The following is an 18914-nucleotide window of genomic DNA, read 5'->3' on the forward strand; positions in this document are numbered from 1 at the left end:
TCAAATGGGTATATCTTTCTTTTTCTCATTTGCCTTTCACTTTTATTATTTTCTCAGCTATTTGTAAGGCCTTGTCAGACAACCATTTGGCCTTTTTGCATTTGTTTTTCTTCATTACTGCCTCCTGTACAATGTCACGAACCTCCATCCATTGTTTTTCGGGCACTCTATCAAGTCTAATCCCTTAAATCTATTTGTCACTTCCACTGTATAGTCGTAAGGGATTTGATTTAGGTCATACCTGAATGGTCAATTGTTTTTCCCTACTTTCTTCGATTTAAGTCTGAATTTGGCAAAAGGAGTTCATGATCTAAGCCGCCATAGTCCACTCACCACAGTCTTTTTTTTTTTTTTTGCTGATTGTATAGAGCTTCTTCATCTTTGACTGCAAATATAATCAATCTGACTTCAATATTGACCACCTGGTTATGTCCATGTGTAGAATCTTCCCTTGTGTTGTTGGAAGAGTGTGTTTGCTATGAACAATGTGTTCTCTTAGCAAAACTCTGTTAGCCTTTGCCCTGATTCATTTTGTATCTCAAGGCTAAATTTGCCTGTTACTCCAGGTATCTCTTGACCTCCTACTTTTGCATTCCAGTGCCCTATTATGAAAAGGACATATTTTGGGGGTGTTAGTTCTAGAAGGTCTTGTAGGTTTTCATAGAACCGTTCAATTTCAGCTTCTTCAGTGTTACTGGTTGGGGCATAGATTTGGATTACTGTGATATTGAATGGTTTGCCTTGGAAATGAATAGAGATTATTCTGTCATTTTTGAGAATGCCTTCAAGTACTGCATTTCACTCTTTTGTTGACTATGTGGGCTACTCCATTTCTTCTAAGGAATTGTTGCCCACAACAGTAGATATGTCTGAAGGCATAGATCATTTGAAAATCAGTTGTTTTGATCAAAGGAGACTTTTCTACAAAGTTACAAAAAATACAAAGAAACATTTTAATTTTATTAATATTTTAAATAACATAGCACTCCATAATTTTTACCTTTTCACTCTTTCTGTTTTTTTCTTCTTAATGAAATACATATTTATTTACTGTTAGATGTTTTTGATACCCCAATTATGTTAAAAAGTACTTAAAACCTTTATTTTTATTATTTATGAAAAAATATAATTTTAATTCTTGTGTTCATATTTTTTTAATCTTAATTAACTTTAGTCTAGTATTTATAAAGGAAATTAGATGAACACATTTTGAAGATTTTATTAGGCATAGCATCATTTGAGATTATTCAGGTTTTAGGAATAATATGCAATGTTCCTGTCCTCAAGCAGTTTGAAACTTCATTGAGAAAACAAATTAAAATTAGGTGAAAATCTAATTTCAACAGAATAGGAATTATATTACAGAATAAATAAATATTTTTAAAAATATCAATAAATATCTAGTCATCAATAAAATATGAAAGGCATAGAAAATTTCAGAGTGACATCAGTAAAATAATGGAATAGGAGGTTCTAGTCCTCAACTCTCCACAAAAATACTGATTTCGATAATTACTCACAAACAAGAGTTACTTTATGGGAGCCCAGGAGTTTAGTTGAGAGGTTTAAATGCCTCATTAGAGCAAAACATCCAAGAATAGATGCTGGAAGAAGGAAAGAGAAGTTTCACTTTATCTGTGTCACTCATTGCCCAAAGTGATGCAATCCAGTGCTAAGAGACTCACTAGGCCAGAGTCTCTTTCCTTGACGGAAAGTCAGAGTCTAAGTGAGTATCTGACTTCTCCAGCCTTGTGAGGCACTGCCCAGGAGGCCCTTTACCGTCTTGTCCCACTTACCATATTGAAAGAATCAGAACAGGAGATAAGCCCTGGGATTTCTTTGGAAGGAATGATGCTAAAGCTGAAACTCCAGTACTTTGGCTACATCATGCAAAGAGTTGACTCATTAGAAAAGACTCTGATGCTGGGAGGGATTGGGGGCAAGAGGAGAAGGGGACGACAGAGGATGAGATGGCTGGATGGTATCACTGACTTGATGGACGTGAGTCTGGGTGAACTCCAGGAGTTGGTAATGGATAGGGAGGCATGGCGTGCTGCGATTCACGGGGTTACAATTAGTCGGACATGACTGAGCGACTGAACTGAAGAACAGCAAAAAGAAAAGAGTCCTTGCAGCAGTTGGGAAAGAAGGGGACATTCCCAAACTCATTTTATGAAAGTAGCATTATCATGATATCAAAACCAGAAAAGGACACCATTAAAAAAAAGAGAGAGAGAGAAAATTACAGAGCAGTAATCCTGATAAGGCTTACCAGGTAGTTCAGCAGTTAAGAATTCCCTGCTAACAAAGGAGACGGAGGAGATGTGGTTTGATCACTGAGTTGGGAAGATTCCCTGAAGGAATGAAATGACAGCCCACTCCAGTATTCTTGCCTGGAAAATCCCATGGACAGAGGACTCTGGTAGACTGCATTCCATGTGGTTGCAAAGAGTTGGATACAACTAAAAAATGACGGAACACACACAGCTCACTCAACCCTGATAAACATAGATGCAAAAATCCTTAACAAAATCCTAGCAAACTGAATTCCACAGCACATTAAAATTATTGTATAATTCGATTAAGTGGGATTTATCCTTGAAATGCAAGGATGGTTCATCACTTGCAAATCAGTAAATATGATACATCATATTAATAGAATGTGGACAAAAATCATATAATCATCTGTAAGAGATGTAGAAAAAAAATTTCACAAAATTTAATATTTGTTCTTGATAAAAACTCTCAACAAATTAAGTATGGAAGGAATGTACCTCAACATAATAAAGGAAAAAATATTTATGACAAGCTAACAGCTAACATCATATCCAATGGGGAAAAGCAGAAAATGTTCTCTAAAATCATGGACAAGACAGGGATAGCCACTACTATTTGGCATAGCACTAGAGGTTCTATGGAACTTCTTTCTGTGGAAAAGACCCTGATGTTGGGAAAGATTGAAGGCAGGAGGAGAAGGGGTGACAGAGGAGATGAGATGGCTGGATGGCATCACTGACTTCATGGCAATGGGTTTGAGCAATTTCTGGGTTTGGTGATGAACAGGGAAGCCTGCCATGCTGCAGTCCATGGGGTCATAAAGAATTGTACACGACTGAGTGAGTGAACTAAACTGAACTGAGAGGTTCTAACCAGAACCATTAGACAAGAAAAGGAAATATAAATTATCTAAATCAGAAAAGTAGAAGTAAAATTGTCTGGAGATGATATGACTTTATACATACAGAACTCTATAGACTCCTCCAAAAAACTGTCAGAACTAATAAACAAATTTAGTAAAGTTACTGGATACAAAATTAGCATACAGAAATCATTCACATTTCTATACATCAAAAATAAATGTCTGAAAAAAATTAATAAAACAATCCCATTTAAAATAAAATTTTAAATAATTAAATATTCAAGAATAAATTTAAGTAAAATTTGTACAATGAAAACTATCAACCATTGATAACAGAATTTGAAGATACAAATATATGGAAAGGTAACTCATGTTCATGGATTGGAAGAATTAATGTCACTATAATTTCATACTAGCCAAAGTGACCTAGAGATTCAATTCAATCCCTATCAAAATTTCAATGACATTTTTCATAGAAATAGAAAAAACAATCCTACAATTCATATGAAGCCTCAAAGGAATACAAACAACAAAAGCAATATTGAGAAAGAATAACAAAACTGAAAGCATCATGTTCCCTGATTTCAAACCATATTACAAAGCTATAGTAATCCAACCAGAATTGTGCTGGCTTTAAAACAGACTTATAAACCATGTTATGAGTGGAACAGACAGAGATCGCAGAAAAACACCACCAAAAACAACATAGCTACAGCTAACTGTACAGTTCTTCTACAAGGGATCTATGAATACAAAATGGGAAAGTATAGTCTCTTCAGTAAACAGTATTGGAAAAACTGTATATCTATATGGAAAGCAATGAAATTGTACCCTCTTTTTACCATGTACAAATTTCAACTCAAAATGGATTAAAGCTTTATATGCAGTCCTGAAATAGTGAAATTTTAAGAAGAAAACATAGAGAAAATGCACCTTGACACTAATCCACAAAGAGATATCACCTTATACATTTTAAAATGGCTATTGTTAAAAAAAATGATAACAAGTGTTGGTGAGGATGTGGATAAAAGAGAATCTTGCACACTATTGTTGGGAATGTGAATTTGTGCAGACATTATGTAAAACAGTATGGAGGTTTAAAAATATAAACATAAATAGTTCTATTTAAAAATAGAACTACCATATGATCTAGCAATCCAACTTGTGGGTATTTTATCCAAATGAACTGAAATTTGGAGAAATATCTGTATTCCCAAGTTCATTGTAGCATATCCAAAATAACCAAGATATGGAAATAACCTATTTAAATATATATAATGGAATATATACTTGGAAAATATATATCCTAAATATATATAATGAAATATATGTTAATTTATATAATAAAATATTATTAGCCTTAAAGAAGAAAATCTTCCCATTTTAATGACATGAATGGACCTGGAGGATAATTATGCTAAGTGAAACAAGCCAGACACAGAAAGACAAGCACTAAATGATCTAATTTATAAGTGGAACGAAAAGTAGTCAAACTAGAGAAGCAGAGCACAGGATAGTGATTATCATGAGTCATGTGGAGGAGGAAATGAGCAGGTGATGGTCAAAGAGTACAGTGTTTCCATTACTCAAAACAAATTAATTCTGGAGATCTACTATGGAGTTTAGTGAGTATAACTAATAATCCTGTATTGTATACTTAAAAGAGGGTAGAACTTGTGTTCTTACCACAAACACACAAACACATGCAAATACACACACAAATAATTAAAATAATAATGGGGGAGATAGAAAAGTTTGAAGGATGATGGGATACATCTATGGCCTTGTGGTGAAAGTTCCAAGTGTATATTTGTATGTGTGTGTGTGCTCAGTCTTGTCCAACTCTTGTGAGTCCACCAGAGTCCTCTGTCCATAGAATTATCCAGGCAAGAATATTGAAGTGGGTTGGTTGCCATTTTCTCCTCCAGGGTATCTTCCTGACCCAGGGATATGCATTTCCTGTGTCTCCTACATTGTCATGCAGATTCTTTACCACTGAGCCACCTGGGAAGCCCAGGTAAGTATATATACACACCCCTGAAGCATCAAGTTGTATACATTAAATGAATGGCTTTTTACATATCAAAATTAAACCTCAATTAAGTGGTAGAAAAGGAAAGGAAAAATTCTGACATATTTCATTCATGCAGAAATGTTTAGGTGGAAAATAGCTATATGAAAGAATTCTGTTTTCATCTACAGGGCTGTCAAAAGTTCTAATACTTTTGTTATCAATGTTTCTGGTTTTCCTTTCTTATAACACATCATACTGAAGTAGATGAAGAAAAAGAAAATCCTGAGAAGATTTTTAACAAATCCACTCCAATTCAACTGATAGAAGTATAAATAGATGGGGAAACAGTGGAAACAGTGTCAGACTTTATTTTTTTGGGCTCCAAAATCACTGCAGATGGTGACTGCAGCCATGAAATTAAAAGATGCTTACTCCTCGAAAGGAAAGTTATGACCAACCTAGACAGCAAATTAAAAAGCAGAGACATTACTTTGCCAACAAAGGTCCGTCTAATCAAGGCTATGGCTTTTCCAGTGATCATGTATGGATGTGAGAGTTGGACTGTGAAGAAGGCTGAGCGCCAAAGAATTGGTGCTTTTGAACTGTGGTGTTGGAGAAGACTCTTGAGAGTCCCTTGGACTGCAAGGAGATCCAACCAGTCCATTCTGAAGGAGATCAGCCCTGGGATTTCTTTGGAAGGAATGATGCTAAAGCTGAAACTCCAATACTTTGGCCATCTCATGCGAAGAGTTGACTCATTGGAAAAGACTCTGATGCTGGGAGGGATTGGGAGCAGGAGGAGAAGGGGATGACAGAGGATGAGATGGCTGAATGGCATCACTGACTCGATGGCCTGAGTCTGAGTGAACTCCGGGAGTTGGTGATGGACAGGGAGGCCTGGTGTACTGCGATTCATGGGGTCACAAAGAGTCAGACACGACTGAGCAACTGAACTGAACTGAATTGATACAATAAACTAATTCAACAATCATGCATTTGTGTCTAACACATACAAAACACAATACTAGAGATTATTTTAAATGAGGTTCTGAGTGCTTTTTTTTACTTTACTAACTTACAGGATCAACCAAATATAGACTGTACAAACTGAAAGTAGCAGGCTGCCAGACTGAATTCACAAAGTTATTATATTTGTTACTATGAGAATGTTCAGGCTATTTTGCATACCAAACAGATCTGAGTTAGAAAGACATTAATTCCATAGAAACGAGGTTAAAATGTGAACATAATACAAATTGAAGATCACCACCATTTTCTATGAATGTTTACAGAGACAGTGGCTGTAGTTTACAAATTAGGCACTTGAAGGCTTAAGATTTTTTACCTGAAAAAATAAAAAAATGTGTGAGAATAATTGATTTTGTATAGAAAGAGCCAAAATCTTGCACTCCTCTTTTTACACTTTCTTATACCAAAATATTTATGAAAATGAACACTTCATCTTCATATTTGAAACAACAGTGTAAAGTCATTAAGAATATTTCTATTTTTCCTGAATATATGTCTGTAATCTGCCCTGTCTAAAATGGTAGGAGCTTGTCATACGTAGCTATTCAGGTTGAAAAAATGGTTATTCCAAAGTGAAATGTGCTTTGGACTAAGTAAAAAATATGTACCATATTTCAAGGACTACTAACATTAATTTTTCCTTTTCTTTCTTACTTTTATAATATGGCTACAATGTTTATTGCTTCCTGTTCTTATTGAATTATTTAATGAGAATAAATTGAAATTTATTTATATTTATATATATATAATATATATATATTCTATATATATTCTATATATATATTGGAGACGGCAATGGCACACCACTCCAGAACTCTTGTCTGGAAAATCCCATGGATGGAGGAGCCTAGTAGGCTGCGGTCCATGGGGTCGCTAAGAGTTGGACACAACTGAGCGACTTCACTTTCACTTTTCACTTTCATGCACCGGAGAAGGAAATGGAAACCCCTCCAGTGTTCTTTCCTGGAGAATCCCAGGGACGGGGGAGCCTGGTGGGCTGCCGTCTATGGGGTTGCACAGATTTGGACATGACTGAAGTGACTTAGCAGTAGCAGCATATAGAAATGTATAAAGCTAAAGTCACAGATATTATTATAGGTCTTATTATACATACATATATTGCATTTTATGAAAGAGTTATATACATTTATAGTGCCAACAGCAATAAATCAGTATACCAGATCCACAAAAACTATTCTGGAATTAGTTGTTATATATCTAAAAATATTGTTACTTTAATGGTTATAAAATGATCTCTCAACGTTAATATAATTTACACATAGTTTTTACAGAAAATGAATACTGTATTTCAAAATTTATTAATGTATCTTCTGTAAATTTTCTTTTCTTTTGCTTATTTATTTGAATTTTTATATATTTTTGAAGAAATCTGAAGAAAATGTTTCCATTTCAGTAAAAGTACTGTCTAGTAACTTTACATGTTTATTTTACATTCAATGTTCACGTTAACCTTAGACGTAGGTATTACTAGTCACAATCAAGTAGCTGAAATACAGCTTCAATAAGTTCAGTGAGGATCACAACTGTAGCACACTAGTGTTAGTCGTTTAGTCGTGTCGGACTCTTTACCATGGACTGTGGCCCACTGGGCTCCTCTGTCCAAGGGATTCTCCAGGCAAGAATACTGGAGTGGATTGTCATTCTCTTCTCCAAAGGATCTTCCTGAATCAGGTATCGAATCCAGGTCTCTTGCACTGCAGGCAGATTCTTTTCCATCTGAGCTACAGGGAAAATCCAGAAGGTAAGAAAAAGAAGATACAGGGAAGAAAAAGCCCAGGCAGATTGTTTTCAAAGCCTGTGCTTTTTTCCACTATATAACTTTATCCTCTATAATATTTTATATAAATATTTTCCACACATTTGCTGCCATTTTATTAAATATTCATTTTGCTATTTTAATCTTCCTGACCCAGGGATAAAAACCAGGTCTTCTTCATTGCAGGCAGATTCTTCAGGATCCGAGACACCAGGGAAGCCCCCAAATAACACAGGCAAACAATTTAAAAACCTTCTCTTATAACAAATGGGCTTTCAAGGTGGCGCTAGTGGTAAAGAGTCCACTGCCAATGCAGGAGACACAAGAGAGGTTCAGTTCCGGGGTCCCAAAGATCCCATGGATTAGGAAGTGGCAACCCACTCATTATTCTTGCCTGGAAATTGCATTGAGAGAGGAGCCTGGCAGGTTACAGTCCATGGGGCCACAAAGAGTCAGACAGGACTGATCGACAGAGCACACATAACTGAGGTACTATCTTTCCAAAAACTTTTTAATTTGGTAAAAATTTTGAGGAAAATTAGAAAATAGAGATTAAAATATTTAGATTTGGGGAAGAGATCAAGAGAAAAAATGAAAGTTACATTTAATTTGGGCAAAATTCTGACATGTAGGAATTTGTAGAAAGATCATACTGTATTCATTCAGCAAATATTTACTGAATATATAAATAATCTAGGTGCCAAGTTAATGAAACACAGGGCTTCCTTACCTAAGTGAGTTATTCAAATGACAAAAATTTGTAATAAAAAAAAGAGTTGTAATAAATCACACAAATGCTACCTAAATGTCACAGAATAATTCACAAAAAGTATACATACATATATATATATGTATATATGTATGTGTGTGTGTGTGTGTAAAAATATCTCTATAAACATGGAAGAATGTATTTAATAATGAAGGCAGAAATGATATTCCATGTAGAGCCAGTGGCATGAACTAGACATATTTGGAAAATGCTGAAAATCTCAGATCTATTGATGCTTAGATTACTGGGTTGAAAAGAAAGGGAAGTGTTAGACCTTAATTACCGCTTATTGAATACCTCCTATGTTGCCAAAACTGTGGTAGGGGTTTTGTATATATTTTCTCTAATTCTCACATCTTTATGATTCTATATAGAATCAAATGAGGATTCTATGCTTCAAAGAAATAAAACTTGTTTAAATTCACAAACAACTAGTAATATTGACTGCCTCAGATACTAACCCAAGTGTCTCTGACTACAGGGTCCCATCCTTTTAAGTGTCATATTTCTAGATTTGTAACAGGGCCTCTCAGGTATTGTGATGTATTTGGGGGGCAAATTACACTTAAAATTCATATTTTAAGAAGACAAACCAAATTAATGATGATTCTTGTAACTTGAAGACTTGGAAAATAAATAGCCATTTAGGAAGCTATGGTTGGAGATCAGACAAGAATCAAGGCGAAAACCAACCAAGGCACTGGAAATCAGACTTAGGACAAATAAAATTTGGAGACTATCTACTTTAAGGCAAGGAAGGAGAGAGAGAGAAATTAAGAGTACTTACTATTTTTCCCTGGTGGCTCAGATGGTAAAGCGTTTGCCTGCAATGCTGGAGACCTGGGTTCCATTCCTGGGTCGGGAAGATCCCCTGGAGAAGGAAATGGCAATCCACTCCAGCACTCTTGCCTGGAAAATCCCATGGACAGAGGAGCCCGATAAGCTACAGTCCATGGGGTCGCAAAGAGTCGGACATGACTGAGCAACTTCACTTCACTCTTCACTATTTTTCTAGCCTGAAAAAAATAGTTGATGATAATTATGCTGTTGAAGTTAGAAAGAAAGAAAAAAGTAAAATAGACTCATTTGTTTTTGTTTGAATTTGTTGAGCCTTGAGAATATAAATCTGGAGACATAGAAAATTAGTTTAAGATATAGGCCTGGTACTTAAATGAGAGAAAAGGGCTGAAAAATGCCCATTCAGTCATTGACGTGAGATTGTCAATAAAAGCACTGGAAGAGACCAAACATTCAGCTGAATGGGACCACAATGAAAATATTACAGGAGAGAAGACTCTGGAAGTACTACACAAGGCTCTGGCAGGCAGGGGTATGAAGATGGTACAGGAGACTGAGAAGGGATGGTAGGGGCCGGGGTAAGCAGTAGAACAAGGGGAAATGGGACATCAAGAAGCCACTGCTGCTGCTGCTAAGTCACATCAGTAGTGTCCGACTCTGTGCGACCCCATAGACGGCAGCCCACCAGGCTCCCCCATCCCTGGGATTCTCCAGGCAAGAACACTGGAGTGGGTTGCCATTTCCTTCTCCAATTCATGAAAGTGAAAAGTGAAAGTGAAGTCGCTCAATCATGTGTGACCTTCAGCGACGCCATGGACTGCAGCCTTCCAGGTTCCTTCATCCATGGGATTTTCCAGGCAAGCGTATTGAAGTGGGGTGCCATTGCCTTCTCCTCAAGAAGCCACTACAGAAGTTTAAAGAAGCAAATAAACTTATAGCTGTAAGATAAATAAGATCTGGGAATCTAATGCACAGCAGGGTGACTATTATTAACATAACCATATTATAAACTTGAAGTTGTTAAGACAGTAAACCATAAATGTTATCACCAAAACAATAAATAATCAAAATAATTGTGATTACATGAGGCGATAGAGGCATTGATTAACCTTACTGTGGCAATCATTGTGCAATTATATTGCGCCCTTTAAATTTATATATGTTATATGTCAATAATATCTCAGTAAAGCTGGGAAAAATGTTTTTGAATGGAAGTAAATAAAGATCAAATGCCATAAAGAAATTTGGTAGATTGTTACATTAAAGAAGCTATGCAATTTAATAATCAAGAAGTAGCCTTGATAACCTGAAGGAAAATATGCCAAATGTCTTTATGGTAAAAATTAACATTTAAGTTATATTTCTATAAGTTGTATTTCTGTATAAAACAGGAATGATAACAATAATAAGAACATAATTAGCATGCTATTTTACAAATTCTAAATATAGTTTCTCCTATATTTCCTTGTGTGAAGAAAAATCATTCTTTTTCTGTGAAAATTTCAGTCAGAAAAATTAGATCTAAGCCTCAAAGAAGCCAGATCCTTTAACTCCAAACCCCATACTCCTTCAGATTTATCACAGGATGCCTCTCTTTTTCAATGGAGCTCCAGTTTTTTGAAGAGTGTGGCAGGTACTAATGTTCAGTAGAATAAATCCAGAGTTTGGCATTTGAGTTTGGATAAATCCTGGGTCTGACATGCACAGACTGTGTGAGCCTCTGAACCAGAATATAATATTGAATGTGGCTGTAGAAACTTGAAAGCAAGTGAGAAACATGTGATAAGGAGCTGCCACTAAATAAATGTTTTCCTCTTTAAGTTCTATAAAAGAAATACAGCGTGCTTATTTTAAAATATGACAAGTTATTAGTAATAATTACATATTTTAAATTAGCTAAACAAGTGAAATAAATACTGCTAAAACATTGGGATTTTTAAAAATAAATCAAAGGAATGGGGCCATGTTCACAATCAGAAAAACATCCTGTTTTGCAGTCTCTGTAATTGCCTTACAGATTCCATGTATAAGATTGGCTATTTCACATTTTAAATCTCATTTTTAAGTAATTTCAGGTCTAAAATAAGTTGCTGTTGTTGTTAAATATTTAATAATATTTTGTCAAAAGTTCTCAATATTTTTTCTCCATAGTTAGAGGTATATAACATTTTGTAAGAAAATCTGTAAACATTTTCCGATGGATAGATATTATTACATTTTCTGTATCTTTTATAAAAAAAAAAAACACTTCTGAAGCAATGATTATATACAAATATTTTAAATTTTTAGTAGTAATGGTACCTAGTAGAAGTAGAAAGAACTAAAATCACTATTGTATTTCTAGTTTTGCTCTCAAATAGCTGTGTGCTTCTGACAAGCCACCAAATTTTCCTTCAGAGGTTTTCCTCAGATGAAAATAATAACTAAAAGTGTGAAATATTATGGACTCCCCTGGTGTCTCAAATAGTAAAGAATCCACCTGCAATGCAAGAGACCTGGATTCAATACCTGGGTTGGAAAGATCACCTAAAGAAGGGAATGGCTATCAACTCCAGTATTCTTGCTGGAGAATTCCATTGACAGAGGAACTGGTGGGCTACAATCCATGGGGTTACACAACATTAAATAGTATGTCCTAGTCACACACATATGAGGGCTTCCCTCATAGCTCAGTTGGTAATCCACCGGCAATGCAGGAGACCCCGGTTCAATTACTGGGTTGGGATGATCTGCTGGAGAAGGGATAGGCTACCCAATCCAGTTTTCTTGGGCTTCTCTGGTAGGTCAGCCAGTAAAGAATCTGCCTGCAATGAGGGAAACCTGGATTTGTTCCCTGGGTTGGGAAGATCCCCCGGAGAAGGGAAAGACTACCCACTCCAGTATTCTGGCCTGGAGTTGCAAAGGGTCGGACCCTACTGAGCAACTTTCACTTTCACATATATATGTTCATATATTGAGTCATTTAATCCTCTCAAGAAACATATGAGGAGGAAACATCTTGTGGAAAAGAAAACTGAAATGCATAGAAACGTTTGTTTAATTCATATTGCTAATAAGTAATAAGTCAGGATTAAATGAAAACCAAGGAATTCTGACACTAGAGTTTATGACTTTAACCACTGCTGTCCTGCCCTCTGAGATAGCTGAAGCCATAGAAGTCTAGGAATGGAAGAGCATTTAAAGAACACATCAGCTACCCCCTCCATTTAACATATGAGGGCAATGAGACATGGAAAGCTTACCTAATGTGTCAGATTAGATCAGTTATATCAGGACTATGGCCCAACTCCACCAACTTTCTAATACCTGTTTTCCTATACTACCTCTCCTCTAAGCATAAAATCATGATTTTATAAAACAAGTTTAATAGGGGTTAGTCTTGTAACTGTAGTTTCTAAGGACACAAATATTATTATGTACCTTGACATATGGGGCTTCTCTGGTGGCTCAGTGGAAAAGAACCCAGCTGCCAATGCAGAAGATGTGGGTATCAATGTGGGTCAGAAAGATCCCCTGGAGAAGGAAAATAGAAACCCATTCCAGTATTCTTGTCTGGGAAATCCCATGGACAGAGGAGCCTGATGGGTTACAGTCCATGGGATTGCAAAAAGTGTCAAACACAACTTAGTGACTAAACCATAACTAACAATCCTGGAATCAATCTCACAGATTTTCTAATCCAAAAATGCTCCTGTTATCTTAATAGTAAAATTTTTATAGGTTTCATCAGATTTCAAAATTTAGCAAGATAATTCAAAGAGAGACTGGGGCAGAAACTGTTTCCATGTGCTCCTCTAGATTTTCTAGTCATCCTTGCAATTACGTTGGTCATATGACTGTGCACATAATACAGATAGAACAGATGCAAAAATTCACTGCTCTAGCAATTTAAAACACCTCTCAAGCTTTCTCACCCCTTGTTCTATCATGGTTACCTTGAAAGCCATATTCTTCAAGAGCATGACTGAAAAAAACAGAAATGATTTAAACCCATGAGTCAATACTTGGAGGAGAGACACCTAGCATGACACCTGGTATGAATCAGATGATGCTTGAGTAAGAAGTAAACATTTAAAGTATTAGCCATTAGCATTTAAGATTTTATTTGATTCTTCAGAATATTTTAACTGGTCCTGAGTAATATACATACTTCTTTGGAAATGGAGTATGGTGATAGTTAAAAACCTACAGTTTGTGCCAAATAGTGCAGCAAATAGGTGGCAACCAGTTAGGAAAATATCAGAGGCTGAAGAGAGATACACATTTTGCAGTAGTGAAACCTTTAGCATTACATGTCTGCGGTAACTCGAAAAGCTGTCCTTATCTTACCAAATTCTCTTTGTCAGATTCCTCAGCTCCAACATCTCAATCATTTATACTACAGGAAGTCAGTGTGGAGTTTTCACTTGGACACATAATTAAATTCTGAAAAGCATGTATAATCTCCATGAAAATGGGGATTATTAAAGTTATTTCTCAAAGTTGAACAGGATAGATACAGAGTGTATTTGAAAGCGCTTCACACTAGTTAATATTTAGGCGGTTCTGAGCAACTTGAGTCAAAATAAAGAGAAAATGGTGAGACGTGAACTATAAAATAATATTTAATTCTAGAAAGTATGATAACTCTAAAATTTTAAGTTTTAATACAAAATTAGCTAATGAAACCTGTGTCAATTTCTAAAATTAATGTGAAAAGGCAAAGTATTCAAAACCTATCTTGAGCATTTAACTGTTTATTCATTTAGTATGCATAATTAAATACATTGTTATTTGTTAAAAGCATAAATTTTGGAGTCCAAAAGATCTAAGTTTAAGGTAGCTTATTGAATAATTACACTATGTAACTTAACCCTTTGAAGATTTAATTGTATCCAGAAAATGCAGATAAGAAAATTGCTTCAGTTGTTGGTAGCATAAATTGGTAAAATATATTAATTACTTTGTAGAATGATAATCATGAAAGAGAGATTGCATCTAGGGTGGTTGACACATTTGGGTTCTGAGACTGTAAGGTGAGTAGCCAGACCCCACCTGTGATGGATACAACCATATGAAGGAAAGTATCAGTGAAAGAGAAGGCCAGTTTTTCCTGGTATCACCTCTACAATACATTTCATCCATCTTGAAATCTCTAAAATTACTACTGAAAATCAAATATTTCCACCACAGTAACTAAATATTTCCACCACAGTAGAAATATTGTCATTAATATAAAGTTCTATCAAATGTATATTTCCATATTTAAGTATCTATGGTCCCAGAGTAGATTTCTCAGAACAGAACACACCAAATTCTGGGCAAGTTGAAGACTGGTACGGTACCATGATCAACCAGAATTTTATTTATATGAACACCTGTGAGTCCCATGGGAAAGGTAGTAAGCAAAATTCTATAAATGTTGAAGCACATGAGTAAAAATTCAGAAAAAAAAATCAATGACTTTCATCTACTATGGCATAAAAAGTTTGGGAGAAAACCCTGACTCAAGTTAGAGAATCCAGGTGCATAGTCTGACGATGCTGGTGGGTACCAGGGAGAAGGAATGATTTTGAGAGTAGAAGTAGGTAAGCATAAAATCTATGATCTGACATTCTCAGTCTCCTAGAACCAAAGGAACTGTGATTAAAGAACCAATGAAATGAAAATGCTCTTTGAATCAAGACCATTCTACTATTCTCTACATTCTATTCACAAACTAGGGTTTTCATGTTGCGGGTAAATACCTGTTACTCAGGCTTCCCAGGTGGTGCCAGTGGTAAAGAATCTGTCTGTCAATGCAGGAAACAAAAGAACCACAGGTTCAGTCCCTAGGTCAGGAAGACCCCTTGAAAAAGGGCATGGCAGCCCACTCCAGTATTGCCTGGAGAATCCTACAGACAAGAGAAGCCTGGAGGGTTACAGTCCACGGGATCACAAAGAATTGGACATGACTGAAGCAACTTAGCATGCTCCCATGCACTTTTAGTAAATGTTTTCTATATAAATACACACACACACACAGACATATAATACATATAATATATAAATACACATTTGTACATGTATATAATATATAAGCTTGTGTAGCTACAAGTTCTCTTAAACTGAAAGTACTAGAAGCTCAAAAAGTGATCTTATGAGCCTGAAGATGATTATCTTTCTATAGTCCTGAGCGTTCTCAGTAGACAGTGAAAAATGAACTATGGTACTGTCAATAGAAGCAATAGTTAGATTGAAGGTAAAGGCTTTCAGCTTAGTGGGCAGCTCTCAGGACCTGAAAGGAGAGGGAGATGAGGGATTTGTAGTATCCTACTTTGGATATAAATATGATTTATTTGGCTCTTGGTTCTTCAAGTAACTATGTGATTTTCGTCAAGCAACCCTGTCATGAACATAGAGATGCTCTGCTCAGATGCACTGTCAAAGAGGGACTTATTGCTCAGCTATTGGCAGTGCTGTTGGCCGAAAGCCTGCAGCTGTCAGTCCTTAAGGGATTGTTTGAGCTGAGACTTATTTCTTCCAAGGTCATACCCTTCCTGGAGGCCACATGTATTGAGGACAGGGCTATAAACTTGGAACCATTTCAATTTCAGTCCAACCTGGGACAATTTTGACAGGTCAATTTTAGTTCCAGAATTCCTGTAAAGTCTGCTGAGGCTTTCAGACTGCATCAAAGCTGGACCTTCTCCTCTGTCTAATCTTGCTTCTTTCTCCTCCCTTTCACAGATATCAATTTCAAGGGCCATTACTAATAAATTTCTTGCACCCTAACCTTCATCTCAAGAAGTTTAGGTTCCTCATCTGAAGAACTCAAACTGTGATATATCTCACAGAGAGTATCCCTTGTTTTTCTCATTTGAAAATGAATATCGGTAACAATATCAATCTCATAATTAGGAGTTTTATGTTTTGTTAACAATTTCAAGCAAGAGATAGTATTCTGATATTATTTTATTCATATTTTGCTACTGCCTGCCAGGCTAGTTAACTCTGAGAACATGTACAAAGTAGATTACACAAACAAAAATCAATCTAGTATCATAGGAGTAAATTGTTCACTGTTTAACCTGACATCATGGCATCCTGGTATAATATCAAATGTTTGCATTTGCTTTGCTTTAATAATCTCAAACAATATTAAGATTACTTTTATTTATATTGACATTTATAATAGAAATTTTTTCAAGGTTATGCTACAATAATATAAATTATCACTAAATTTTTCTTCCAGAAATTTTTTTCTTAAATGAAAACAACTCTCTGATGCAAGGATTGCCAGTAAGTATTATAGAACCACTATTTACTCAAATACAATTGATACTCTAGATGTTTTAAAATTTACATTATATAATTAGATTACAATTGTTTATGAATTCTCTAATCAGAACACATTCTCCTTTTTGAAACATTCTTTGAATTAATTTGATATTCGTGTGATCAAAATACTTAAAATACTTCTGTTTGTTGGAGGAGACAAAGTTCTTTGAAATCATTTAAAAGTGGTAGTACAGATTATGTGAGGCAAACTACAATTACTGTCATTGTTACTATAACTCAAATATCACACAGAAATTATAAATATTTAAAGGTAAATTCACCAGTGAGTTGATATAAATATGATTAAAAAAAAAAGATTTTCTCTAGTGTATTTAAAACCTCATTTTTCTAGGGTATCAATTCAGTTCAGTCACTCAGTCATGTCTGACTCTTTGCGACCCCCATGGACTGCAGCACACAAGGCTTCCCTGTCCATCACCAACTCATGAAGCTTGCTGAAACTTGTGTCCATCGAATCAGTGATGCCACTGAGGTATGGAGACAAATAAAGAAAATGAATGACACTACGTTAATATGTTCAGAATATATGGTACAACTGAAAGATGATATAGTTGAATAAATTAAAAGGAGACATAGGATCAAATAAAAAACTATAGTCACTATTATAGCAAATCTTCAAACAAATATGGGAGTTTATTATCTATAAAACTTGATGTAAGGCAATTCAGAGAATATAAAGATGAATAAATTTACCATTTCATATGCAAGGAATAAAAAGTATAAAAAAGTCAGGGTATATTTTAAGTATGAGAAATGAAGAATATGTTAAGTATAAAAATACTAACAAATACTAGAAAGTGTGAATGAAAAATATTGGCTGTCATATCAGTAAACAAAGGATGTTGCAGTATCAAGCCATCACATCACAGCCTCCCTGACAATGAGTCCTGAGAGAACTCGAGATGGACACAGGATGCCTGCCCCCAGCCTGCACTCCCCCTGCCCTTGTAGCAGTCAACCACTGCAGCCACCACAATAGTGCACCTGAGGAAACTCAGGATGAGAAAACACAGGATACTGAGGATACAGAGTATACAGAGGCTCCAGATGGTAAGGTGCATATCAAATGAATGATTTCAGAGAGGCCAGACATTTGCATCTTCATATACACCAAAAAGCCCTAAATTCCTTAGTTTGAGATGTGTGTGTGTGTGTGTGTGTGTGCGTGTGTTTTCAGTTAACAGGAATCTTTGGATGAGATCATGGCATCTGGTCCCATCACATGGCAAATATATGGGGAAACAGTGGAAACAGTGGCTGACTTTATTTAGGGGGGCTCCAAAATCACTGCAGATGGTGATTGCAGCCATGAAATTAAAAGACACTTACTTCTTGGAAGGAAAGTTATGACCAACCTAGACAGCATATTAAAAAGCAGAGACATTACTTTGTCAACAAAGGTCCGTCTAGTCAAGGCTATGGTTTTTCAAGTAGTCATGTAAAGAAAGCAGAGAGTGGAAGAATCGATGCTTTTGAACTGTGGTGTTGGGGAAGACTCTTGAGAGTCCCTTGAACTGTAAGGAGATCCAACCAGTCCATCCTAAAGGAGATCAGTCCTGGGTGTTCATTGGAAGGACTGATGTTGAAGCTGAAACTCCAATACTTTGGCCACCTGATGCAAAGAGCTGACTCATTGAAAAGACCCTGATGCTGGGAAAGATTGAGGGCAGGAGGAGAAGGGGATGCCAGAGGATGAGATGGTTGGATGGCATCACTGACTCAATGGACATGGGTTTGGGTGAACTTTGGGAGTTGGTGATGGACAGGAAGGCCTGGCGTGCTGTGGTTCATGGGGTCACAGAGAGTCAGACACGACTGAGAGACTGTACTGATACTGAACTGATCGGATATTCTGACTTCATGACTTTTGTTGCAAAAACTCTTATGTATCCTGGCTCCCCCCTTGCCTCTTTAAAGCCACCCCTCAGAGTGACCTGAGATTCCTGTCTCGAGGGTTTGAAGCCCTCAGAATGTCTATCAAATAATACATACATCTCAACTTTTAGGTTGCGTGTTTTTTTCCAGTAGAGCCGGGGATTAAGATAGTTATACATCACATGAATTTGGC

The sequence above is a fragment of the Bos javanicus genome, chromosome 1 (genome assembly GCF_032452875.1).
Source record: "Bos javanicus breed banteng chromosome 1, ARS-OSU_banteng_1.0, whole genome shotgun sequence".
NCBI lineage: Eukaryota > Metazoa > Chordata > Mammalia > Artiodactyla > Bovidae > Bos > Bos javanicus.